This window comes from Rhinolophus sinicus, linkage group LG04, assembly GCF_036562045.2.
Source record: "Rhinolophus sinicus isolate RSC01 linkage group LG04, ASM3656204v1, whole genome shotgun sequence".
Classification (NCBI taxonomy): domain Eukaryota; kingdom Metazoa; phylum Chordata; class Mammalia; order Chiroptera; family Rhinolophidae; genus Rhinolophus; species Rhinolophus sinicus.
Window position 1 is genome coordinate 102,258,763 of NC_133754.1, and position 27,712 is coordinate 102,286,474.

General features: G+C 42.4%; 1 protein-coding gene across 1 annotated transcript in view; it reads left to right on the forward strand.

Annotated features, from left to right (window-relative positions):
• The window catches only part of FRY (FRY microtubule binding protein), a 439,561-nt gene that overhangs the window by 20,347 nt on the left and 391,502 nt on the right, over positions 1–27,712 (forward strand). The window lies entirely within an intron of this gene.

Sequence of the window (27,712 nt, forward strand, 5' to 3'; positions counted from 1 at the left end):
TGCGCTTGCCAGCCACTATCTTCTTGCTAGGCCCCCATTTTTTCTGCTAGCATAGCCACAGCAGTTCTATTAGTGGCCAATGGCTCACTGGTTACAGCTGACAGCCAACTAGCCACAGCTGATGGCCATCCGATCACAGTTGATGGCCATTTACTACCTGAGCCAACACCTTTCTGTGTGAGGCCGAGAACCTGGAATCTGCTTTCTGGGGCTCTGTCCCCACACACAGTGATGCTAATTCTAAAGAATGTTTTCACCTTTCAATCCGGTAGTCATCAGTCTGGTAGTCATAATAACTGCTTTTTTGTTTGCTTTGCAAACAGTTTTTTGGGAAACAAGGGTGCCCATGTCCAGTGCAAAGGTTATTTTGCCCTATTTTAACATTTCAAAGATTTGAGGCCTAAGACGTGCCTCCAGGATGGCAGCGCTGGCTCCATCTTAAAATGGCTCTGTTTCTATTATTGTTTATAGCTGCTTAGCTTTCTCCTCTGTAAAAGGAAGATTAGACTGCCTCCTTCACAGCTGCATTATGAGGGGTAAGCAGAAGAGTTGTAAAGTACCCACAGCTATGCCTAACACATAGTAGGCTCTTGTTACAAAAGTAAAGTCAGAAGCTCAGAGCTAACTTAGCTCTATCTAATCCGAGGCAATTTGGTCTCAGCCTGGGATAGTGATGGAAGACGGACAATGGAATCCCTGAACTTCCATGAATGCTTGTAACTGCTTTGGGTCTGAGCATTTTTAAATTGCAAGTCATTCAGAAAAAGTGGAAAGCAACAACATAGGTTCCAGTGTTGCAGGCGGCGTGCAGCACAAGCCCCGTCTTCTACATCCACTCCCATATCCAGGAAAGTTTATTTAAGTTTCTGGTGCAAATCTCTCTGGTGTGAAGCTGACTGGCCTTGTGGACCCATGGCCAGGCCACAGCTTTCCTGGGAGGACGCTGTCTGCCCTTTGGGGTCTGAATGTAAAATCATGAGGCTCCAGGCTAGAAAATTCGAGCCTTGTTCCAGTGCCACTTAGCTGGCCCAGGCGGGAGCCTGGGTAACCTCCTTAAGCCATTTAGATGAAGTGAAAATCCAGAGATCAGAGCGAGAAGAGAGAAATGGCTCCTCTGCCGTGATCACTGTTGGTCAGGGAAAGGCACTTTGGGAACTCAGTCCACTTGATCTGCCCTCCTGATAGGGCGTGATGATTTCATCACACATGACTGCAGAGTATAATGTCTTCCTGAGATCTGCAGTGAGGGGGAGATGAATCTCAGAGGATGAATTTGGGGGGGGGGGGGGTGTTGGGTAGCATCCTAATGATTCTGAAAATGACCTAAGAAAGACGTTGTGACCAGCTACACCAGCCCAGCTTATCAACATCAGGACATGTCTCTGCATTTCTGATTTGATTCCCTGGAAACTCATATCACTAAACTAAAAGGCATCCATGTTTTATGTCTGAACAGGAAAAAAAGAAGAAAGAAAGATTAATGACACTTTAGAAAACGATCTGAGTCTACTTTATCCAGGAAATGATCTCTCCTCACTAATTTTGCATTCCAGCCTAAAACAGCTCTGGCCATGGCTCTATAATTAGAAGTATACTAGTCAAATCCAGGCATGAGGAAAAATGTTAGATTCATTTTCTCCACCCCCACATGTACTATATTTGTTTGCTTTATTGTCTTTTTGCTTAATGAAGACATTTTATTTAAGTATGAGTGTCAGAAAATATAAACTAAATGATTCGCCAATTTTGCCATTTGGGGGTACATTCCATTTTTATCCCAGTTAATCGTGTTTTGCGACATAAGGCTTCCCTGTAGTATTTATATAGTAACTTTTCAGCCCATATGACAAGCAAATACTTCTACCCTAATGGTCTGCAAGGAAGATACCCAGTGTGACTTCCTGTGTGTGGGGATGTCTCCTGTGTGTGAGGATTACCAGGCTGGAACACTGGTTTTCTGTTTCCACCTACATCAAATCCTGAAGTATTTAGAAATTAGCTGGTGCCAAGTAACACTGCTCACTAGAAAGAATTTAAAGGGCCCACAGCCATATAATCCCGTTCTAATAATCTTTATTAAATGGGTACTTATCCATACTCATTTATTAAATGAGTACTTATTAAATCTCTTTCAAATGATTATTAAATGAGTATTTATCTGTCAGGAAGCAGCCTCCTGGCACGTGTGACACGGTCCCACAAGTGTACTGTGGCCTGGTGCATGAACTTGATATTACAGTATTGTAAACAACTACTGGCTTCCTAAGACTTTACAATGGATCAAAGACAACATTTATGCTGATACGGAATTCTAGAGGAGTGTAAAGTTTTCTGGATCTCCAGGGCCATTCAGAACCTGCTCCCATCCTAGATTCCATCACTTCTCCACTAGCACACTCCAGGTAGGCCCAGAAATCAGCTGCTCACTGGTCAGACCACAGGTGTCAGGTGGGTGCCATTGCCTAAGGAAGACAGGAGATGATACAAGAAAAATACAAAACTCCAGCCTTTGAATAGCTTAAGGCCATTGAAGAGAGAAGATGACAATGAACAAACTAAACTACATAAAGTTAAGCACTTAGCGTGAGGTTCAAAGATGTTTTCATGTTCTTGGAAAACCAGTCAATTGGAAATGGACTTACGTAGGACTGATTTTGTTAGTCTGAAGGAAGGTCTAGCTTCCCTGCTGTGTTAGATACATATCAATATGACAACAACCAGAGCTTGGGACAGCTTAGTACTGATTCATGGTTTTAATGGCTGCAGCACATGACCCTAGTGTATCTATCTCTGAACCACCCTAAATGGTGTACTTGACCCTTTGGAAGTTTAAAAAAGGCTTTTTGGCATCAGTTGAGAAGCTGCACTTCATCTGAGGTGAAGCTGAGTAACCTATATATAATGGGTGATCTCTTTACAAAAAACTACATGATAAGCAAAAGTTTGATCTGTACGCCTCCAATGGATGGTGTGCAGAAGCCAGAGAGAGAGAAACTAGCTCATTTACATGCCAGCCTTCCCAGAAAAAATTTTGCCAATTGCAGCTTTTTATTTTCATCGTGGTAAGAGCACTTAACATAAGATCTACCCTTTTAACAAATTTTTAAGCCAACAATATTATTGATGATAGGTATAATGTTATACAGAAAATCTCTAGAACTTGTTTATCTTTCTTAACTGAAACTTTATGCCCATTCACAAGTAACTCCTCATTTCCTCCTCCCCCAACCCTTGGCAACCATTAGTCCACTCTTTGTTTTTTTTTAAAGATTTTGTTGGGGAAGGGGAACAGGACTTTATTGGGGAACAATGTGTACTTCTGGGACTTTTCCAAGTCAAGTTGTTGTCCTTTCAAGTTTAGTTGTGGAGGGCGCAGCTCAGCTCCAGGTCCAGTTGCCTTTGTTAGTTGCAGGGGGCGGAGCCCACCATCCTCTGCGGGAGTTGAACCAGCAACCTTTCGGTTGAGAGCCCGCACTCTAACTAACTGAGCCATCTGGCCACCCGGGAACTGAGCAGCAGCTTGTTGACTTCATTCTAGTTGTGGAGGGTGCAGCTTGCTGGCCCATGTGGGAATCGAACCATCAGTCCCGTTGCCCAGAGCTTGTGCTCTAACCAACTGAGCCACCCGTCTGCCTAGTACACTCTTTGAGTCTATGAATTTGACTATTTTAGACACCTGTAGTATTTGTCCTCTGTAATTGGCTTATTTCACTTAGCATTGTGTCCTCATGATTCATGTTGTCACATATTGCATAATTTCCTTATTTTTTAAAGGTGAATAGTATTCCATTGTCTGTATATGCCACATTTGCTTTATCCACTCATCTGTGGATGGACACTTAGGTTGTTTCCATATTTGACTATTGTGCACAGTGCTGCAGTAAACATAGGAGGGTTAATATCTCTTCAAGATCCTGCTTTCTCAGTTATTTTGGATTAATACCCAGAAATGGGTTTGATGGATCATATGGTAGTTCTATTTTTAATAGTTTGAGGAACCTCCATACTGTTTTCCATAGCAGTTGCTCCATTTTGCAGTCTCACCTGCAGAGCACAAGGGTTCCAATTTCTACACATCCTCACCAAGACTTGTCTCTTTTTTTGATAATAGCCATCCAGACACAGGTATGAGGTGATATTTCATTGTGAGGTGATATCTCATTGTGGTTTTGATTTGCATTTCCCTGATGATTGGTGACCTTGAACTTTTTTTTTTTTTTGCATATACTGTTGGCCATTTGTATGTCTTCTTTGGAGAAATGTCTATTCAAATCCTTAGACAATTTTTAAAGAGTTGTAGGAGTTCCTTATATATTTTGGAGATGAACTCCTTATCAGATGTATGGTTTGCAAATATTTTTTCCCATTCAGTTGGTTGTCTTTTTATTCTGTTGATTGTTTCCTTTCCTGTGGTGAAATTTTTTAGTTTAATGTAGTCCCACTTGTTTATTTTTGTTTTTGTTGCCTGTACTTTTGGTGTCATATCCATAAAATCATTGCCAAGACCAGTGTCATGAAGTTTTTCCCCATATGTTTTTCTAGGTATATCACATTAATTGATTTTTGTATGTTGAATCATCCTTCTGGCCCAGGAATAAATCTCACTTGTTTGTGGTATATGATCCTTCTAATATGCTGTTGGCTTTGGTTTGCTAGTATTTTGTTAAGGATTTTTGCATCTATATTCATCAGAGATATTGGCTGTAGTTTTCTTGTGGTACCTTTGTCTGGATTTAGTATGAGGGTAATGCTGACCTCATAAGATGAAGTGTTTTTGGAAGTGTTCTCTTCCATTTTTTTGGAAGAGATTGAGAGGGATTGGCATTAATTCTTCTTTAAATGTTTAGTAGAATTAAACAGTGAAAGCCCTCTGTCCTGGAGCTTCCTTTGTTGGGAGATTTTGATTACTGATCAATCTCAATACTACAGTCCTTTAGCTGTGTAATGGCGTTTTGTTCAGTGATGGACCACACATATGAGGGTGGTTCCATAGATCATAATGGAACTGAAAATTTTCTGTCACCTGATGACGTCATAGCCATCATAACATTGTAGCACAACAGATTACTCCCGTGTTTATGGTGATTCTGGTGTAAACAGACTGACTGTGCTGCACTTGCATAAAAGTAGAGCATATACAATTACAGTAGTAGACCGTACCACCTAAGGTGGTATAAGAAACACTATGCTATTTGCACAACAACGACATCACCTGACAGCACATTTCTCAGAACATATCCCCATCAAGTGGCACATGACTGTACTTATGTCTGTTCAGACTTTCAATTTCTTCATGAATTTAGTCTTGATAAGTTGTGTATTTCTCAGAATTTGTCCATTTCTTCTAGGTTATTCAGTTTATTGATGCATAATTGTTCATAGTAGTCTCCTTTTTATTTCTGTGGCATCAGTTGTGATGGTGCCTCTTTCATTTCTGATTTTATTTGAATCTTCTTTTTATCTTATTCTAACTTAGAGTTTGTCAATTATGTTTATCTTTTAAACAAACTAACTGGAAAACTCACAAATACATGGAAATTAAACAACATGCTCTTTAACAACCATTGGGTCAAAGAAGAAACCAAAAAAGATATTAGAAAATACCTCAAGACAAATGAAAATGAAAACACAAAATACCAAAACTTGTGAGATGCAAGAAAAACAGAACCAAGAGGAAAGTTTATTGTGATAAATGCTTACGTTAAAAAGAAGAGCATCTCAAATAAACAACCTAACTTTACACATCAAGGAGCTGGAAAGAACAAACTAAGTCCAAAGTTAGCAGAAGGAAGGAAATAACAAAGATCAGAGCAGAAATAAATAAAATATAAAACAGAAAGACAATGGAAAAAAAACAATAAAACTAAGAGTTGTTTTTTTTTTATTGCAGCTTTTCTTAACTCTAAGAAAAGAAACGTGCCTGTGGTAGCCAGTTTAATTAAAGCAGATATCTATATGCACGTGATTTGGGGCAGAAATGTGATTATGCAAAGAGAAAATGTGTATCAGTGTACTCATGATAATGCTTTACCCCACTTTTTAGTTTAAGAACATGGAAAATGTTGTCCTGAAAGCCCTTTAAGAGACATTTCAAGTTACCAGTGGGCTGCTCTGTCAATGACTGCCAGGAGAAAGCAGTACAGACTAATCACACTCTATTAAACCTTTTGAACCACTTGCTGTAGAATTATTTTGGTCAGTTCGTGTCTGCAGTGGCTCCTGGACCTCGCATGCAGTCATTTAGTGTTCGCTGATGCTTTGCCAGAGTGCACCATCAAATGATGCTGGGAATCTGGTTTCTTGTTTTGATTCACCTTTTTTCCTTATCTTAAGTACTAGTCAGTGGGAACAATAACTTAACACACAGAGTTCAGTGTAAACAGGAAATCTGACAGCAATATCTGGACCAAGAGCTAACTTTGCAAGCCAAGTTTTAATGAGTAATTTGCAAAGTAATTAATCAGGAGGCACTATCCAAAGAATATGGGGTAAGTGTACCCCACACTGCCTTGGTGCCTTTCTTGCTGCCTGAAGTGACACTTATGACCAGTAAGCATCTCTAACTAACCTGTGATGACCAGGATCTAGGGGAGAAAGTTGTGAACTCCAGAATCCACTTCTTTAGTCTTGAAAAGCTGCAGATCATCGACCTATCAGAGGATCAGAAAATCAATTGAGTGATTCAAAACCAGCCATTTTTTAAATATTCAGTAGAATAAACTAGAAACATCAAAGTGCATTGTGTATTGTAAGGTTAAAGGTTTTGCAAAAATTTTTTTATATACATGTAAATATGTGTACACCCACATTGGTACTGGATTGCAACATAATATGTATTTCTTACTGTGGATCTTGGACAGAGAAGTTCCTGAGCCATTATTTTAATATGGAAATATTATTCTTCAATTATATTTTAGTTATAATGATACAAGAGGTAGTTTATTTCTTTGTACATAGGAAAAATAACTTTTCTAGGGAAATAATGAGTTGATTTAAAGTTGCTGTATTCAGACAAAAGAAATGAATATGCTTATATGGTCCTCCAAAAAAGATGACAGTAAGTATAAACTGTTTGATATTTTAAGCTATTAATTTAAGTATCCTGGACTATTTCAAAACTATATTTATAACTATATTTTTGTGGATACCATCAAAGTATGTGCAAATCAATGCTGATAATGCAAATAATTTAAATATTTAAACGTTTTAAAATTTAGCGTTCTGACACTAAAAATAAAAAATAAAATAAAATTCAAAAACACATACAGAACAAAACTACAGGTTCTTCCAAGCTGTGGAGAACACAACTGGGCAATTTCAAGGCTGTCACCAATATTTTTTTCATTTATTGTCACAGAAATTCTATAAAGCTCTGTTCCTTTTAGTATTTGAGTAGTTTTCTTCACCATCCACAAATGGCAATTCATTTCCTTTTTTGGGGGAAGGGGGTCATATTACTTTATAGAATTATTATTTTTACTAAAAACATACAAAACAGAGAAGCGACATAGGAGCACACACTCCAAAGCTAGACACTTGGGTTATGTGATTGAGAGTCACATAGTTCTTTAATCTTCTATGCCTCACTTTCTTCACCCATATGCTGGAGGAAATAGCAGTGTCCATCCATGTTAAGGAGGACAAAATGAGTTAGCACCTGTAAATCTGGCAAGTTCAGAAGTGCTGTGTATGTGTTTGCTGTTACTGTGACACTTACTCAACCTGCGGTCAGTCCATGAGCATTCGCTGAGCACTGAGAAGATGACATACTGCACTAGATGAAAAGACAGCCTCTGACATCTAACACGTGATCGGGCTGCTCAAATTCCCAGACAGGCAAATGGAAGATTGTGGTGGGGAAAGGGTAAGGGCTCTTTTGGTGATGGGAAGAGAGTGATGCGGCCGGCAGTGAGGGCAAAAGCCAACTTCCCATAGTAAGAGCTTTTTGACCATGTAGAAACAAGGCCCAGATGTTGGCATTTGTTTCGGATTTTCCCCTGGGCCAAGCAGCCTGGTTTCCTGCCTCTTCCTTACCACCTCAGGTGAGCTTCTTGTTGCTGGTTACCGGAGCTTCTTGTTGCTGGTTACCGGGTTTTGCTTTTCTGTCTTCAGCCGCAGTGAAGCTGTTGGGGGCTGTGGTCGTGTTGCTGACATAAGGGGCCACACAGGACTCCAGGTGCTGCCTCAGACACCGAAGGTCACCTGGCCCATCAGAGGCAGACCTTTATAGACATCCGTACTGCCCACTCCCAAGGCAGGCTACACTGGCAAAACGCTTCATGTACTCTAATCATACTGCGTACATGACACAACTCTTTAAAGTGCTTTTCACCCATGAAAATGTAAGCCCTGAATGGTTCCGATTTCCCTAATACATTGTATAATATACAGTGTGTTTTTACTAATAAAGTCAGTATTGCAAATGGAAATTGAGATAAAGGGACCCTTTCACGGAAGGGGATTTGTTAATCACTGTAAGCCCCAACTGTGAGGATCCAAATAGGAACCAGACACTCAGGAGCTTGGGTTGGGATCCGACAAACAGATGTGGTTGCAAGTATGAAGACTGCACGGATAGGATCGCAGCTGTGTTTCTGTGGTGGCGCCAAGGAGGGCATGGTCGGTTGTGTTGGGGTTGGGAGGTGCCATTACAGTTCCCAAATGACCACATCAGCACAGCGAGAGCAGCACATATTAACTCTGGACCTTCTGCGCATGGGACACTGTGACTGTGGGCTGGGTTCCACACCATATGGCACAGTGGGGACGTAGACCAGGAAGCTTCCCATGCAGCCACCTTAGTCCTGGTCACACACAACCCGTCTGAGCTGGTCATGTCCGGCCATCAGCATACATTATTCACACCATTTCTATTCCTATAGTGATGGCTTAGAAGTCATGTCCTTCTCTAGTGAGACTGAGAACATGTTTCTCTTCTATAAAATATGCGGGAGGCGCTAAAGCAAACACATGAGAGGTAAACCTCTATCCAAATGGTCAACATCACCAGCAAAGCAGAAATGTGATCTGAATATAACCACAGAAAGTTAACATGACAAAAGAATATGGAGAGAAGCGGTGGGAGGCAGTATGCCTGAGTCAAATGACAGATGACTCGTAAGTAAAGAATAAATGCAAAACCTTGAAAGTGAAATAGAGAAAGTCAATTTGATGCAAAAGGGAAATAAAGAGTTCCAGTGACTGAATGAAATGACAATTGATGTATTGGGTGATAAGATGCAGCTGGGAAGCTCAGTGGTTCCCTCTGGGGGAAAAGGAGGCAGTTAACCTATTCTAAGTAACCCCCCCTTCCCATTAATAATAATATTGAAGGGGAAGGAAAGGGAAACTTGATGAGAAAAATAAGGAGAGTTAACCATGCACAGAAGAGAAATTTCTAGGTTAGGATCGAAAAACCAAGATGATCAAATCCATCCGGAGTATTGTGTGTGTGTGAAATATGATCAAAGTGATGAGACTGTCTTCTCAAACTCTCTTCATGCTAATGATAGAAAGGGGCGGGTTTAAGGAGTTCAGGAAGGTGGCATGAAATGAAAAGTAAAACATTGACAACAACAATGACCAAACCTCCTAATTCATAAAGCCCTCACCATAAGCAAGATTTATTAATAAACTAAAAGGCACCCATCAGATGGCCTGTTCCAAGCCACAAAGGTAGCTGTATGTCCAGCCATCTTTTCCATGAGTCAGGAAAATGTTCCAGATCTAACAACAAAACAAACCAACAAAAACAAGGGCCAGGATGATTCCAACCTGGAATGGAAAGAGAGCTCAGCAATGTCATCATCGAGACAGGATAGGAGGTGGTCAGAATATGGCCGGTCTGGCCATGGACGCAGTGCTGGCTGGTGAGGCAGGGTCTCTGCATTCTAACCGCACTGCAGCTCCCGCTGAGCTCTGTGGTCCTGCGAGGGGTCGCCCAGTGTGTTCCTGTTTCATTGCTTGTAAAACAAGAGGACTGGAAGATTCTTACTGCCCAAAAGATTTCTGTAAGGATATAAAGAATAGAAGAATATAGAGTAAGTCCAGTTCTCACGACAAGTTCAAAGTGAATTCATTCAGGAGGTAAGAATCAGGTATCTGTCATTTGGCCATTTCTCTCTTCTCTCTCTCTCTCTCTCTCTCTCTCTCTCTCTCTCTCTCTCGCTCTCTCTCTTCCTCTCTTCCTCTCTCCCTCTCTCCCTCTTATTGCCAGCCCACTCTTGATCTAAGTTCACAAAAAAAAAACAAAAAAAAAACCTGTTCTATTCTGTCCTCAAAACCTTCCTGGAATGTCACATTGTTTTCATAGGACTTCAACAAATATTTAAACAAGAATATTTGGAATCATTAAAGTCCGTAATATCCAAAGTTTGTACACAGTCTGCCCATGTTGTTCCTGCCTGGCTGTTTCTGGAGGTGCTAGAGCTCTCCGTTTACTCAGACCTGTGGGTGCTTCCTTCTTTGGCACATATGAGCCAAGGGACTTAAATGGTGTCTGCTTAAATGGTGCAGGGTGGGGAAAATGGGTGAAGGTGGAAAAAAGGTACCAAATTCCAGTTATAAGATTGACAAGACCTGGGGATATAATGTAGGGCATGCTGACTATACTTAAAAATACTCTATCACATATTTGAAAGTTGCTAAGAGACCTTAAAAGTTTTCATCATAAGAAAAAAAAAAGTGTAACTATATGAGGTGATGGATGTTAACTAAACTTATGTGGCCATTCGCAATATATACATGTGTCAAATCATTATGTTGTACACCTGAAACTTATACAATGTTATATGTCAATTTTATCTCAGTAAAACGGGGAAATCAAGTTGCATTGTGTAGTAGAATATTGCTTGATAATTTCAGTTATATTTATAAATATTAAATGAAAGTGTGAGGCACAAATTGCCTCATTTCTACTGCAGGATCTAGTGCTTTTTCTCTTGTTCAGTGTAATTGGGCAGTAACACACAAAATAAACCAAAGAATAGAACAGGAATTTCAGCCTGCCAGCTAAACGTGGCATCACCCTGACTTTCTGTCGCTGGGGAGCTCATGCGACCTGAGGAGTCAGAAAAGCGGGACTCCTCTCTTTTGTATAGGTTCCAAAAGAGTGGCAAGTTATTAAAGAATGCTGTCAAACCCTCTTTGGAAATACATCTTCCATGAGACTGAACAGGGGCTGTGTGACCAGAAGGGGCAAATCAATGAGAATGGAGTTAGAGAAAGAAGCTAGAAGGCGAGAGTCAGATGACAAGACCAAGCAGCGCCAGGGAAAGTCCTGCTAAGTCTCAGACACCAATCTTGGTCAAGTTACCTTTGAATTGCTGATGAGCTGCCTCATAGAAGATGCTGCAGAGATAACAGACAGTTAAGATTCCACAGGATGAAGAGATCTGGGCTGGACCGGCGGATGGGGGCCCTGCAAACATAGCGTGGATGGTAGAATTTGAGTACAGCTAACCTATCAAAAGGGTGGACAGCGGACTAACGGTGGAATCTAGTTTTAAAAAAATTAGCACAAGCAAGAAAAAGCAGTCTTTAAGGCTATGTCTACACTAAACTTGCAAGTGAAGTCGAAGCGTCCAGAACACCTTTTAGTGCTCACTGCCATCCCACAACCTGGAGCTCCCGAAGAAGTTTTTGAAACGGATGCTCCGTCTGCATTCCAGGTAGGATGTTTTCTGGTGGGTCCTGTGCACTTTGTGTTTTGATTCCCTAATAGGATATCCACCCGAGTGGATTCTGGTACTCCATTTGATATTTAGACCATTGTGTTCCTTTGGGATCTGAAATCTGAGCTTTGTAATGAGGTTAAGCTTATATAAGACCTGTTAGAGAGATTATCAGGAAATCTTGGGAAGGTCAGTGTCGTGAAGAAAATTCCAGGAGAGAGACTCAAGGATACGGATAGTCTCAGCTGGAAAAATCTACCCTTAGTCAGATGAGGCTAAAGATAGAATAGAGGCAGTTAGCATTGTTCGTAAAAAGTACATACTGACTTTATTTAAGAAAAATAAAAAAAGATAAAGTAAAATCTTTTATTTAAAAATTCAGTAAAGCACCAAAGAAGAAAATAATGATTATCGCAGAGTATATCAGAAGTTTCTGATAAAGGGGAGAGGGATAAGAAAGCATTAGGCCACAATAGCTATTTGGGTCAAAAGAGGCTTTTATGAAAATTAGCTTGAGCAAGTGACATTCATAATTGATGACATGAAAGATAGCAAAACATGTCCTGCATGTTCTTGTCTTTTTATTTAATTACTCTGTGTCCTCTGAGATCTGTCAGGGCATCATTGCAACGTCAGCTACCTGTGCAAGTTGAATATTAGAGATGTGTTTGTGCATGTGAGTGCATTACACAGCAGAGTGAGAACCGTGAGTCTGTAACTTCTAGTTCAGGTTTGAGATTCTGAGCCTCAGTGGCTTCTTCTCAACAGCACTTAAGATATATTAAACAACAAGCAACTGATTATGTTCTAATCCTTCAGATTCAAATGAGGATGCGTTTTCTTTTGTCCTCTTACTCCACAAATAAATTGTGTGAATTTTACAAATCCACCTGAAGTGGGCTGAAGATTTGAACTCGGGTCCCATGCTTTTCTTGAATTCCAAGCCGCTTTCTGAATCCCTTAGGAATTTTCATTCTTTTATTCCACAGATACTTACTGAGTAACACCACTGGGAAAACTGAGGATGTTGGCAGAATGAAAACCCAGTTGAAATTCTGACTCTGAATTAGACTCACTTGTCTCTTGCCATTGTGGGGAATCGACAGAGACCTTTTGTTGCCAGACAAATGGAAAATTCCTATTTTGGGAATCCACCTTGACTATTTAAAAATAGTTTTTAGTCATTCCTTAATCTAAGGCATAGTTTTTGATCCGCTGCTCAAAAGATAAAAAAAAATTCTGGGTTGCAAGTGAAAGGTCAATAAAAGCCTGTTGAAAAGGCTAAATCAGGTGGTCGATTAATACAATCCGTCTGAGACACATTCGGGTAGGACCTGCCATGCATTTTAAATTTCTTGGTAAATGTTTTCTTAAACACATTTTAACAGTCATTTGATTTATTAGGATATTGTAGGTGGTATCAAATTCAGTTTGTTAACTTGTTTGCACTGAAGTCTGTATGCTAAACGGAGCGTGGATATGGCTAAGACAGTTTTCAAAATATAAGGTGTCAAATCATGACCATGATTGATGCCTGGTATTTCCAAATGTACCCATACCTTTAGCCTGAGTGTAGTTTAACTGACTGCAGATTGAATAACCAATGGAATTGAGATGCAGTGGAAACTCGAAGCGAAGGCAGATAAAGAGCACTATCATTACCTCTGAATGTGGATCGGGGTGGCTGCAAGAGGAATCTGGCATCCTGATGTGATAGCTGCCCTGAAACGTAATGCCCTGGGCCTGTGAGGAGGCCAAGTCGTGCACAGTATTTAACTATATCTGTGTAGGAAGATCATAAATGTATATATATACATATATATGTTAGAGAACCCTTTCAAATATATATGGAGAATGGAGAGAGAGAGGAAGAGAGAGAGAGAGAGAGAGAGAGAGAGAGAGAGAGAGAGAGAGAGAGAGAATGCTGTGGGTGGTGTGTACATGCACGTATGTGTGTGCACACTTACATTTGAAGATAAGTCCCAGATATCTGGACCATTCTCAGCTTGTTTCTCTGCCTTTCAAGTGCATCCCTGAACAACCTGCCAGTAGCCAGCAGTTGTCGGTGCTCCTGGGCCCACAGCACAGAGATGAGCACCAAATTCTGGGTAGACAATGCCTGACCTTACTGACTAAAATGCTTTTGCTTTTTCTTTAGCAGTTCTTTTAAAAAAAACCTAAAGAATGGGAAGCATTCCCATTGTTTGTGTGTGTGTGAAATTAATAGCTGGCTCAGAATGTGAGGGGTGGACATCCCTGTAGGACCCCAGGCCCGCACTGCTATCCTGAGATTAAGTCTGTCTTTGGAATGTAATGTCTGTAGGAGCCCATGGTTCAAGTTTGAGGTATTCTGAACGAAATCTGGACTTTTCAGATTATGGAATTGAATGTACTTGATGAGATCGGCCCCTGTGCCAGGTGGGAACATAAGCTCTGAGCCTCCGATATCTGTGTGCATCCGAGTTTATCTTTGACATTGTGGTGGCTATTTCTGAATCTGTACTTGTTCACCAAGAATGCCTAGAGATTTGCTTCCACATCAAAGATATATATGGTCTAATATCAATAATATCTAACTAGAATATGGTAGAGAGTAAAGATACAGAGTTTAGATGCAGTGAGTTATTTCTAAATATTGTCTTAAAATGTGACTAAAATATTAGAAGTGACTTAGAGAATGTAATTAGCCTGGGGGTCAGTACTAGTGTTACTGCAGTGAAATCTCATGGATGCAAGCACAATGCGGAGGTGATTATTTAAGTGAAACCCTGTCACAAGGTTTCACTTAATTCTGTATTTGTAATAAAAGTATAACTAAGTAATATGGACAAAACAGACCTGTGAGAGGAGCGATATAATGCATGCCTCTGAGGGCTAAGTGCCACATATGTGTCACCTAAGCAAATGTCACAGCTGGCCTCCAGATAGCTGACACCATCTGTATTTTACCATGAGAAGCCTGGGGCCTGTGGTTTAAGTGAATGACCAAGATCATGTATCTGAGAAAGTGGTCTGAGGATTTGAACTCGGGTCCCTTCCTTTTTAGTACCAAGCCTCTTTCTGAGTCCCTTAGGAATGTTCATTCTTTCATGCCATGGATATTTACTGAGTGACACCATGGGCTTAACAGTATGCTAAGCATTGTCCTTGCAGCCACTGTGCTTATGACCATGTTTACGGATCACTCGTATCTGGGCACGAGAGTCGTGCTGCGGGAGGTCACCGTGCTGCGGGAGGTCACCGTGCTGCGGGAGGTCACCGTGCTGCGGGAGGTCACCGTGCCATGCTGCGCCGCCTGGCAGAGGCTCCATCCATCCGCGTAGTCACGGCTTAGTCATTTCTACTACTGCAGCCCTCTTCGTATCCCCAACTAGCCTAACTACTGCCGTTTGCTCCGCTGCACTTTGCGTGTCCGTGGCTCTTCTTCCTGCTTCCAGTCAGCAGTCACCGTAGCACAGGGTTAATAAAACCAGCCGTCTCATAGGAGCCCCTTCCCGAGAGTCCTGTCGGCCCGGGCTCCTAGGAGCCTCCAGTCTGAAACTGTTCTCAGGTGTTGAACCGCTGCTGGTGCAAAGGAAAACCAGACAGAACTTGAAGGTAGAAATCCTTGCAGACTTTTCCGAGTGTCAGGGAGGAGGAAGCAACTGTGACTGCGTCTTATGTGAAAAACCAAGAGCAAAGCTTTCCTTGTGTTTGTGCGGCCAGCTTCGCGTTTCAGGACACAGTGGGCTCTTCCGATGGCGGAGTTCGTGAAGAAACGCCCTGCTTCCTCCTCAGCTGCACACTCCGCGCGGGCTGCGAGCTGCTCAGGGGTGTCTAATGCATTTCTGTGCCCCGTTGAGTGAGACATGAACATTATTCTTAATGAAATACACGGGTGGGCCCAGCATAGCTCCTGCTCTGTGCGAAGCTGTTCTGCTGCCTCCATCACTTCCGTTAATCGTCGTTTCGTTAAAGCCTTTCTCTCATCTATGAGCGACCCTGAATTCGGCGTGCCTCCGTGAAATGCAGTGTGTGCAATTAAGCAGAGACAGAAGCTCCATGGGCAGAACTACACTGTAGCAGATATGTTTTAGAAAAGCAAATAGCTCAGGAGATGGAGAGGTCGACGAGTTTTAAAGGTGTTAGCAATGTACATCCTATCGCACCCTTTTTGTTCTACACTTTTATCTTGGAAGAATAGTGGAGTTTTATGATAATGAAGATTCCCCCAAGCCTGTGATAAGCTAATTAGTTGTATTTTCTCTCTCAGGACTGCGTGAGCTTCCTGCTAACAGCCAGGTCTCACTGGCTCTGTGCCATAATCACATCTGCCCTCTCACCCATTTTGTAAAGCACGTTGTTTCATGTCCCATGTCCCATTCAAGCTTCACATAAGGCGGAAGGAGGTGTTGGTGTGCACTGGAAGTTCACCATTTTGTCAACTACTTGCTCGAAAGTCAGACCTATATATGAGTGATATATATATATATATATATATATATATATATATATATATCAAAATCATTTAAGGAGAGAAAGGAGGGAGAGAAAATAAAAGGAGACAGGAAAGGATAAACTTCCATAGTGTCCCATTGAAGCTGGATGTGACCTCCAGGAATTTCTGTCACAGTCAGATTGGTAAATAAGAGTGGGAAGTCGGGCAGTTGCCCAGTGAATCACATTAGGGTAAATTGCAAACTGGAAAGTGCAGTTCTGTATATGTAGCTTTGCTTCAGAACTGTTTCCCTTGTTCAGCTGTACCTGAGTGGATCCATAATTTCCTCAGCCCTTCACTTTTCTTTGTGTGTTGAGTGAATGTCATCTGGAAGCATATGTTTCAACTTACATGTCTATGAATTCTCACATCTCAAATTAGAATCTCACTTAATTTTACTACGTTTTATTTTCGAAGAAAACACTTGTAATTTAGGTGGTTGTCTTTGCCAAAAGAGAGCGAGAGAGAGAGAGAGAGACCGACCAATTAGAATACTTCCATTGTTCTTGGCTTAGAGTCCTTTGACCCACACTTGCTGAAAGTAAATTTTAGCAGTCAGTCATATATTCAACTGAGTAAGTCAGAAGACTTAATAAAGTAATTTATCCAATAAAATCATAAGCTAATGACCCCTATGAAATACTAAGTATGCTAGCAGTCTTGAAGCCTTTTGCAAAAAAGAATTGTGGAAAAGCTGTAACATGAATGGAATAGATTTTATTTTAAAGTGCATTGAAGTGACAAAAACAAAGGTGAACAACTTACCTTGTAACTTACTATAAGTACCTTAGGTAAAAGAAAAAGAAAATAGTAGTTAAGTCTTCAAGTACTAGTAAAGTCTCAGCCCAGTGGTTAGGGTTGTTATTTTAGTATATCCACTGGAGAGGAATGAATGTATTTTAAAATGATATAAGGCCCATGATTTCAGGGTTTTTATGTGAGCTGCAATTTGCCTAAACGATTAATTATTTCCCCCTTGGGATTGTTTTCTCACTTAAGAAATGAAAAATATGGTTACGTATTATAAGGAGCTCATATAACACAATCCAAATGTAATTCCCGATGGGGAGAAAAGCTCCAGAGATTTTCTGTGTTGGAAGAGGCCCTAGAGCAACACCATCCAATAGAAATATAAGGTGAGCGTATCATACATCATTTTAAATTTCCAGTACACACCTTACAGCAAGTTAAAAGCAGGTGAATTAATATTAATAACACATTTTCTTTAGCCCATGAATCCAAAATGTTATCATTTTAAGATGTGATCGACATAAAATAAAGGGATTTTTCCATTTTTTCCCAACTGTCATTGAAATCTGGTGTGTATTTTACATCTGTAGCTCATCTCAAATTCAGACTAGCTACATTTCTTGGCTCAGTAGCCACATGTGGCTAGTGGCCACCTAGCTGGACAGCACAGCTCTGACCAAAGGCTTACAGGGGCCAGAGAGGCAAGAAAAATGGAGAAAGAGGCCAGATGGGACCCGTGGCAAGCGACGACTTTCCTAAAATGGGCCTTGGCCTGGCGGTCCTGCCATAGCCCTGTGCTGCCAGGTTTTGTCATTTTTCCAGGGAAGCCAGAAATTCAGAGTCCTGCGGGAAATTTCTTGATTTCTAAGTGTTAACAACTAATTCAAAACTTTTAAACCATCATACGGGCCTGGCTCTTGGGTGGCCAGTTTGTGGCCTCTGTTCCCAGCATTTCACATTTTAAACCACATAAGGTTCTCTGGCTCATCCAACAGCAGGATTAGCTTTGGTTAAGGATGGTAAAGATCCCCGTTTTTCACAAATACAGACATGTTTGAACATATTTTAAATTTATGGATTGTGTCCTGTATTAGAAATTGTTCAGTAGTTGTCTTTGTCCACCTGAGTTAGTGCCTTTAGGAGAGAAAGTTTCCCGTGTCACAGAACCTGGAGCTGGAAAGCCTTTGGGATAAAGCTCTTCATCACTTGTGCTGACTCATCCCTTCTGTACCTATTTGTCCAGTGTCCTCCCTCGTCTGCACGTATCTGGAGGGCAGGCAGAAACCTGCCCTCACTGTACCCCCAGCATCTGGGCCATGGCAGACTGTGGGCCAGAGTTGACTGAATCAACAAGTAAGTAAATAAATAACTTAAAACCCAAGGAGGAAGTGTTGGTAAAGATGTGAAAAAATTGGAACTCTTGTGCCCTGCTCATGGGGATGTAAAATGGTGCAGCCTCTTTGGAAAACAGTCTGGTGTGTGGCTCCTCAAAAAATTAGAAATGGAATTACCACATGATCCAGCAATCCTATTTCTGGGTATATACCCAAAAGATTTGAAAACAGGGGCTCAGAGAGATATTTGCACACCCGTGTTCATAGCAGCATGGACAGATGAATGGATAACAAAATGTAATATATGAGTATGCATACAGTGGACTATTATTATTCAGTCTTATAGAATAAGGAAATCCTGTCACATGCTACAACATGGATGAAACTTGAAGACATTATATTAAGGGAATTAAACCAGACACAAAAGGACAAATACTGTGTGATTCCATTCATCTGAGGTAGCAGATCAGTCGTATTCATAGAGACAGACAGTAGAATGGTGGTTACCTGGGGTGGGGGCAAGGGGGCTGAGGACTTACTGTTTAATGGGGAGAGAGTTTGTTTTGCAAGATAAAAAAGGCTCTGTGGATGGATGCTGGTGATGGTTGTACAACAATGTGAATATACTTAATGCCACTGAGCTATATGCTTAAAAATGGTTAAAATGGTCAATTTTATGTTTTGTATATTTTAACACAAAAAAGAAAACCCTAAATTTTTAAAAACTCAAGATGGTCTAATGATTTATCTAAAGCCATAATAGTTTGCTCTAGGGCTTATTTGTAGCCGTTTTGAGGTCGTATTTTTGAAGGATTTAAAGCTGAGAACCAGTAGACCTGGATCTTGGTCAATCACTTGATGTCATCACCTCACTCCCCACATACGTCCAGTCCTGTCTCCCTCAGAAAAACTTACCTATACTGTTAAACATGATGAAATGAAATTTGTGTGAGTATATGGACTAGATGAACCTGGGCTGCTTTTATTATACTTTGTGGAACTCGTGTGTTACTGAGATAGGAATTTCCTGCTAATGTTGCAAATGCTCAAGGTCCTTGGTGAATGGATGCCCAGCATGGTCGTTCCCGTTTAGTTAAAATGGCCGACTGAATGTAAAAGTATGCCTCTGTCACTGAGCAACTTTGTTTCCCTTTGTTGTTGTCTTTGTGATGATGATGCTTCCATGTGTGCTGAAATGCCCTTGGAGTCAGACTCTTCTCCCCTTCCTTCACCCACATGCAATGGGCTACCTCGTCTCACAATGCAGTGCCACCCCCTAAGGCCAGCATCTTCAAGGGACAGTCACCAGCTGGGGAGCTCTGTGGGCATCTGTTGTTCAAAGTAGCCATATCTCAGTGATTACACAAGGCACATGCATTTTAATATTTCCATTCTCTAGAGATTTGCTTTATTAGGAAAATAAGCTCTCAGCTTTCTGTCATGTGTCATATCGAGTCTCATAGTTGAAGGGGACATTATCTTGAAACAGGAAGCAAGCAAGATTCTGTGCTCATTCTAAGTCATAGATGACCCAGTTTATCCCTCCTTGTGTTTTAGAAATGAACACAGTCAAATGTCTTGCTCGTCGTTCCTTACAGGTAGCTTCTTCCCATTGTACTGAGAGCTTGTCACATCATGCGCTAAAATAAATTCACGACTGATTAAAAGACTGGATGCAGAAAACAGAATCATAAACATCAAGAAGAAAATATAGCTGAAAAGTAAACCTTTTTTTAGGGAAAGGCTGTTGAGGTATAAAAGCAATGAAAAAAATTACAAAAGAAAAATTGATGAATTTAAGTGCACTGATAAATTTAACTACAAACAGTTTCTACAGTCAAAATGTAATTTAAGCAACAAATTAGTAAAATATTTGCAACAAATATGATGGACAAAGGGTTAATATATAAATAAATCTCTCATATCTATAAAATAGTGGACAAGGGCTGTATTAGTGACATGACTTTTCTTTACAAAAGAAGAAATATAAGTGGTAAATATGTGTGAAAAAAGTAATTCTCTCTAGTAATTAAAGAATGCAAACTAAAATACGACGAAAGACTGTTTCTACTTATTAAACTGGCAGTTTTTTACAAAACAGTCCTCAACACAGGCATTCATATACTGGTGGGAGGAGTGTATGTTGAAAGAGACGTCCTGAAAAGTCATTTAGCAACGGATACTAAGAACTTTAAATGTGATCATACACATTTACTCAGAATCTGTCCTGAGGAAATAATTAGAAATACCAGTATTTATATATAAGGGTGTTCACGGCAGCAGGATTTGTAGCAGTGAAAAACTGGAGATGAGGTGAATGAACAGGGAAAGATTATATATATATATGTACATATTTAATCGATGATGACATTAATAATCAGGAATCCAAAGAATGAAAGAATATTAAAGTGTTCAATGTGAATTGTGCACAGTTATATAATGTGTAATTGTACAATAAAACACCTACCTCTGGATGGCCAGTTTACAAATAATTTCAACTTTCTTTATACTTTTCTGCTTGTTCCAATTTTTCTACAATAAAAATACATTATTTTTCTAAGTAGAAAAAAGTTTTTAAAAACTGAATTGCCACCAAAACAGACTTATTATGAAAAAGACTCATCCTTTCCCTATACCGTGGATGACCCTGACTCATCTCCCATATCCATGAAATTGCCAAGTCCTGTGTAGTCTTCCGCTCCACACCCCCTAAACCTGCCCTTCTGTGCCCCTCCCCCATCAGCCCTAAGTGTGGTTAATTAGGTCTTTGTTACTCATAGCCTGTTCAAAAGCTTTCTGTGAGCCTCCGCTGCCCTGGGTTTGAATTCTGTCCCACGCTCTGCATGCACCACTCTCAGTGATGAGCCTCTAGCCTCGTCTCCTGCTGGTCCTCAAACTCCCCTGGGGACGTCAGCCAGACGATCCTCTCCTGCACTTGTGCTCTCATGTCTCTACGATATTCCGTCCACTAACAGTAGCCTTGTTCATTCATTTAATCCATAGACAGTCACTAAACAAATTTCATGTGCCAGGCAATTGGGGCACAAGAATGAATGAAACACAAGTCTGTGGCTTAGAAGGGCTCGCAGTCATCTTGGGGAGACAAAAATAAACTAGTTATATTTTGTATAAGTGCTAGTTCTGTTAAATATGGTGCCCAATGGTGGAACTGGGATTTGAACCAGGTTGACCTGCCTCCAGAGCCATTTTGCTTCAAGGTTAGGAAACATAAAAGCCACCGCAGGGGTCTGATGTGGCTGTCTCCGGGGTGTATGTTGGAGAGGAATGGGAGCTGAGGCTGCAGAATGGCCATGTATGCTGTGCTGGGGGTTAAAACTTAATCCTCTTTATAACCGGAATAGCAGTAATTAATAATGAATACTCCGTGCCACACTCTGTTCTAAGGGATTTGTATAAATTAACTCAGTTAATTCTCACAACTACTTTGTGAGTTAAAACAACTGTAACTTTTTATAGATAAGGAAACTGAGGCACAGAAAGATTAAGTGATTTGCACGATGTCACATAGTAACTGGTTCCAGAGTCTGAGCTCTGTATGACTGTGCTTCAGTAATTTATTTTGTGGTTTAGTTTTGTCTCTGCAAATAGATTGTGAAACATGAAAGATCAAAGACCATCTTAGGCATCTTTGTATCCCTAGTAGAACTCTATGCATTGTCACCAGTAAATATGAACTGGATCGGATGGGATCGGATTGGATTGGATCGGATTGGAATGGAATGGAGTTGAGTTGAAGAAAGAGCTTTCAAGGTCTCCTGTGAAATACTCGTACTTGCTTTGATAATCATCCAGACCTGTGTTGTAGGGGGAGAGTGGAGGGGAAAACGGGACTGTTTATTCCACCACCCTAATTGAACAACATCTGTGTGGGCTGAATTCACACTATAGGCAGACCTTGGAGATAATTGTGGGTTTGATTCCAGACCACAGCAATAAAGCAAGTATTGCAATAAAGCAAGCTGTAATCTTTTTGCTGGTGGAAAGCTTTGCCTTCAGTTTATAAAAAGTGCCACATCTGTGAAGTGCAGTAAACGAAGTGTGCCCGTAGGCAGTCTCACCTGGCAGAGTTGGGGTCCCTTCCAGTGGAGGCTGTCATGACGGTCTCCTGTTGACCCTCCCACTGGTTCAAAACTAACTTGACTGAACGGCTCTAAGAACTTGATTCTGGAATATGAGAGGCTCTAGCTTTTAAAACTCACTTATTCTAAGCCTGTAGCTTTCTGGTTGAAAGCAGGCCCTACTGGTTCAGAGTCCGGCAGTAGAGTCCTAACGTGTAAGTTTACAGGGGATGCGGCGGATGGAACACGTGTCTCCCGTTTAATCCCAAAGTAGCGCGGAGCGCGTGTGACGAGTCCTACAGTTTCCACACGGCTGTTGGTTGACTGACCTGTGCAGCCACAGGTGGGAATGTCACTGAAGACTTGTGTGCCTGAGTGCACAGAGGGTGGAATGCTGCAGCCTTTCTCTTCACCCCCACCCCTCACCCTCACTCACACAGGCGGGAGGGGCAAGCTGCCAGGGGTCAGGTGAGGACACAGCCCTTCTCATTCCAACTATAGCATCTTGTTTGCTCTAGCAGAGCAGGTGGGTGGAGGGGGAGACAGGCAAGAGTGAGGACATCCCACTGTTGCCCTCTCCTCCCGTGGCTTTGTCATAGTTTCCCATGTCGCCGCCCTCACCCCGTCCCCACTCGTGAGCCATCCTTAGCCTTTGAGCCAGGCTCAACAAAGCCATCTTTAATAACAATAAGAGCTGCTAACATTGGGCACGGTTACCAGGTGCAAGACTCTGTGTTCTGATGGGAGGTCAGAGCCTTCACCTGGGAGCCATGCGTTCATCTTTCTGAGCTGCTTTTGCCAGGTCCGGAGAAGCTTCGTGAATGGCCTGCAATGGGGGAGCCAAGACTCAGCTCAAGCTGTGTCACTGGGGCCCGGGCTCTCAGCCTTTTGTGCAGCTCTTTTCTTGGCCACAAAACTTCTGCCTCTGAATTCTTCCTGCTTCCACCTCTAGCCAGAAATCATTCATCCCTCTAACAAACTTGCATGGTGCTTTATCTGTGTTTCTTTTATGGGCCTTACCAGTGTTAACATCCTATTATCAATATTGTAGAAAGTAGTCCCTTTTCCTATTTTCCAAGGCCTGGAGGCAGAGTCCATTTCTTATTCCTTGGCGTACTTTCCACTGCGCCAGGTGGAAGGTGTTGCACCCTCGGACAAGACTAAGCAAACTTGTTTCTGATCAGATATGCCTCTTCTGAGCACCTGCGCCTTCCTAGGAATTTGGGAATCTATAAGACTATCTGCAAAATTGTTTTAACTCAGATTTTGTAGAGAAAAGTAAAGATTTACCTGAGAAAGTCTGAATCACGGTTTTCCTAACAAAACCAGGCAAATCATATGCCATAGCCAGCCTTTCAGCGCCTCCCGCTTGGGCCCCTGCTCCTCGCTGTGTCCTGGTGCTGTTCAGAGCTCATTAGCCCCCCGGTCTGCTCTGAACCTCCTCTGATTCCTGCTTCTGGGGTGCTGCCCCCTGTCTGAGCACCCCGTATATTTAGTGGCACAGTCAAAAGTCCTGTGGGTCCTCTGGCTGCAGGCACCGCCCGCACGTTACTTCAAGTTCGGAGTTTTAAGGATCTAGTCATTATTCACTGTTTTCCGAAGTTCCTGTATTACATAAATTTATCCACATGGATTTCAAAACATTCTGAGAACTACTTTCTGCAACTATTTATTATGCCACGAATGCCACTCATATTCCTCTCTCTCTCTCTCTCTCTCTCACTCCCCCTCTCTCTGCAAGGCTGCTTCCCTCTAATCTTGCTTCTTGGGCTGTGACAAATGAGAAAGGTTTTAAGTTCATATCCTGACCCAGTTTTTGGCAGAAGAGAGCTGTTTTGAAGATGAACCCAACTCTATAATACCTCCCACGTCCCACCCTTAAACATCTTTCTGGATGCATTACTCAAGATTTCTATGCTTTTAACATTTCATAATCACTGATTTCTGAGCTATGTTAGCACAGTATTCTGTCCATAATTATGCACAGATGTTTGTCAATAAGTGAACCAGTGGGGGAAAGGGGGAGAGAGACACCGTGGGTCCAGGTTTGTTAGTACAGGCAATGCCAGCTTCTCTCCCTAACAGGACGTCCAGTCACAGCACCACCACCATCAGCCATCCCTGGTGCTTTCAGTAAATCTCAGCAGTGCTCAGGCTTGTGCTGCCGTCAGCCCTGCCTGCAGCAAACCCACGCCCGGCCCTGCTGCCTCCCTCCGCATAGCAAGGATTCCAGCCCATCTGGCCCGTGGTCCCTGCACCTGGGCACAGAGCTGTCTGCTGTGACCCCCAAGGGAGAAGGCATGAGTCCCTCTGGGTCATGCTTGTGTGAAAAGGCTGCAGACAGAGAAGTCGCCGAAGCCAGGCTGCCTGAGCCCTTGAGTGACTGAGCCCTGCTTCTGCCACCACCACCTAAGGTCACTGAATACCCAGCCCTCCCTGGAGATGGGTTTCTGGCAGAGCTACTCAACCCTGCCATGGCCAAAGATGAAGGTGTGGTCTTGCCATTTGCTGAAGTTCAAGATGACACCAAAATTGTGGCCCAGTAGAGCCAGTGCTGACTCCCCATGGCTGTTCGCTGGCACTGCCACCAGTCCTGGCCCTGCCGCTTCACCCAAGCCGTGGTGGACGCTCCAAGGCCAGAACAGATGTCCCTTCCCTCAGAGTTGCAGCCTGTCACAAGAGCTCCAGTGGCTTGGCTTCTTATTTCACTCACGCAGCCCGAGAGTGTCCTGCCGAGGGAGCCACCTGTGACTACATGCCTTGACAAGGATTCTAGAATAGGTCACTCCAAGGACATAGACCAGGATCCCTTCTGTGCCCACCCCCTGGTACAGAGGCAGTTCCACTGGTTCCATCTCTGCCTCCCTCCCTCCCAGAGGCTTCCTCTCTCAGGCACTTCTGTCCTTTCCCCCATCTAGTGTTAGTCAAGGGACTGTCATCAGAGAAATGTGAATAACTTGGAATCCTAAAGGGAAGGGGCTGGGGCTCCTATCACTGTACTCAGTGACCCCTCTGCTTCCAAGTAAACTAGTGAGTGTGACCAGATATATGTGAGAAGGACTCCACCGGCCGTCACCCAGCAGGGTCTCAGCCCAGGCCTGGGGTCCACCCACATGGACTGTCACGTAAACAGTCCCCGTACTGCCTGTAAGCAGAGGGAAATCTCATAGTAACTGAGAGCCACAGCTTTCTTCCAGATAGGTTACCTTTTATTTCTGTTCACTTCTTTTAATTTAGAAGTGTATTTGTTATTGATGTAAGTTTCACAAGGAAATACTTGCAAAGTATTTGTAAATTTTTCCATATAAAATACTTTTAATGTATCAAAGACTAACTATATAAAAGACTTTTAATGTATAAATTTTTTTTCCAAAGAATGAATAATGCCATAAAGTAACACTTAGCATCTGGAGATAATCAAATGGACATTTAGATGTCACAGCACTGTTTTCTACTCGGTGGATTGTGACCCACAGGGGAGGCATAATCAACATTTTTAATGACATAAAGTAGAACAGAACAGACTAGAAAATGTGAGTGCCCTACACTTAGTAAGGCTAAGTATTTCATGAAACTTTATTTGAGCTGTGTGTATATAAATCAGAGTGTGTGTGTGCACGCGTGCACATGTCCTGTGTGTCCTGGGGCTCTGTGTAAAAGCACGCCTCGTCATGGGCTGTGGTCAAGCAAAGGTTGAAAGTTGCAGCACTGGGGGCCCCTCCCAGCCCTGGCCGAGCCCCCTCCTCCCTCACTGTAGCATCAGCCTCTTTGGATCTGCCACCCTTTCTCCAACTTCCAAATGCCTTTTCTTTCTTCAAAGCCAAATGATGCATTCCTGACTGGGTGTGCCATGATTGAGCCTTTGTTGTTCTTGTTGTTTTTAACTCTTCCATGATATCTGAGGGGAGAATCAGGAACAGTGACAAGCAGACAGGAGCTAAGTGGCATTCCATTGCTCCCACGTGAATAACTCCTGTTGCTATTTTTAAATGTTGCTCAGCTTAATGTAGGATTTCTGCTGTGCAGAATGCACACCTATACCAGTGGTGTGTGTGTGCTATGGTGCATCAGCCCTGCCCAGGTAAGATGTGCAGAGAGCTACCTGCCTCTATAGCAGAGGTCAGCTAACATGGTGGGCCCTTTAAAAGGCTTGAGAATGGTGCAGAATGGCCCGTGTAGCTACTGAATTCCTCCTGTGGGGCTCCATGGGTGACAGTAGTTCAGTGGTACCAGTGAGCAAACCCTCCAATGTTTGTACAATGAGCAAACACTTAAGCTCCTACTAAGTGCCAGGCCCTCAAGCATCTGACTGGCTGCCAGCTACTGCAGGCCTCCTCTCAGACGCGGGTCCTCATCACAGTGCCTGGAGTATTTGGAAAATGTCCCGTCAGACATGGCAACTCATTTCCTTAAGACAGAAGTTGGAGTTGAAAGGAGGTTCAGTGAGAAGGAGCATAACAGTCCCAGGTTTCCAGCCCTTTTGTGCATAACTATTAACAGATACTTGGCATAAAAGGTATCTAGCGTTGTCATCTCTCATAATAGTGGCAGGACTTCGAGTTGGATGTGCATTGTTAATTCTCCATTTGCTTGTCTTCAGTTACTGGGCACATTTCTGTGTCCCTGGATGACAGTGAGAAACCAATGCAGGACAGCAGGCTAAGGCAGGGGCAGATGAATCTCCCTGTGGCCTGGATTTCTTGTCAAGTCTCCTGATTTGCTTAGTAAACAAAAGGGAGACAGTACAGTTTTAAACACACTGTCTGTACTTTTGCTTCATGGAATTAAACAGAACTCTATTTATCTGGGGTGGTGAGGAGGTGCAGGATTTATGTTTTTAATGCATCAAAAGTTCTAAGAGTTGACACAAAACATCCCTGAAAACAAATAATGTAAGAAGGACTTATGTTATAGGGGAAGGTGAGGCAGAAGGCTTGGGGCCTGTGCTCTGTACCAACCAAGCCACCTGAGCCTAGTCACTAACCTCTCTGAGACACAATTTCTGCGTGTGCCAAGGGTCTTGCAAAGCAGCTGTGAGTATGCAGTGAGACACACACATGCCGCTGCTCTCAACCAGAGCACCGCACCGCTGCTTTTGGTCGCCTAGTGAGCAGTACCGTACAACCTGCGCCAGGTAACGTAACGCCACTGTGCCGTCTCCTTTGTAACTGGCCCTGTGGTGACGAGCAGAGAGCGTGTGTGCTGTGAGGCCACTGCCTGTTCATCTGAGACGCCGTAGAGCCTGTCACATGGAGCAGTCTAGGCACTGGCTTTTCCCATCTTGGGCACACATCCATTATTCACCAGCCGGGCTCCTGCTGGACATCTTATAGAATTCTCCATGGCACAGAGCACCTCATTTCTACCGTAATTGGAAACAGACGCATTAATACTAGGTTT